Raw genomic sequence first — 661 nt, forward strand, 5'->3', positions numbered from 1 at the left:
AAAAAACAGTTAAAGAAGGAAGGAAAACCTACGGTTGTAGAGGAGGATGATCCTGAACTGTTTAAACAAGCAGTATATAAACAGACCATGAAACTCTTTGCTGAACTGGAAATTAAAAGGAAAGAGAGAGAAGCCAAAGAGATGCATGAAAGGAAGCGGCAAAGGGAAGAAGAGATTGAAGCTCAAGAAAAAGCCAAACGAGAAAGAGAGTGGCAGAAAAACTTTGAGGAAAGTCGAGATGGTCGTGTAGACAGCTGGCGAAACTTCCAAGCAAATACAAAGGGGAAAAAAGAGAAGAAAAATCGGACCTTCCTGAGACCACCAAAAGTAAAAATGGAGCAACGTGAGTGACCTCCTGGGGTCACAGCCACAGGACCTTCCCCCAGCTGTCTCCCCGCTTTGAAGGACTCATTCTTTCTTCCCACTTCCACCCCAACATAGAATAGTATTTGCTTTTTAGTTCATTTTGTTTTCAATACAATTTAATATTGATCAGAGTAATTCTTTTGTACATTGAGATGAGGGGCTCGGTTTAAAAAAAGACCTTTCCCCTCCGCCCCTAGAACAACCAGGATTGGAAGGTGCCACTGTTGGTGCTGCCTTCTCTTCCCACAGCCTGTAACTTAATGTTTTGTACTTCACTGAATTGTGATGGTTAGAA

General features: G+C 42.2%; 1 pseudogene across 1 annotated transcript; it reads left to right on the forward strand.

The window, feature by feature from the left end:
- The first annotated feature begins 6 nt into the window (after nt 1-6).
- Nucleotides 7-655, forward strand: LOC103253728 (annotated as a pseudogene). Its single transcript, XR_503901.1, has one exon. The product of XR_503901.1 is annotated as a dnaJ homolog subfamily C member 8 pseudogene (transcript).
- Nucleotides 656-661: the final 6 nt, after the last annotated feature.

This window comes from Carlito syrichta, unplaced genomic scaffold (assembly GCF_000164805.1).
Source record: "Carlito syrichta isolate Samal-C Ts95f unplaced genomic scaffold, Tarsius_syrichta-2.0.1 Scaffold249319, whole genome shotgun sequence".
Lineage (NCBI taxonomy): Eukaryota > Metazoa > Chordata > Mammalia > Primates > Tarsiidae > Carlito > Carlito syrichta.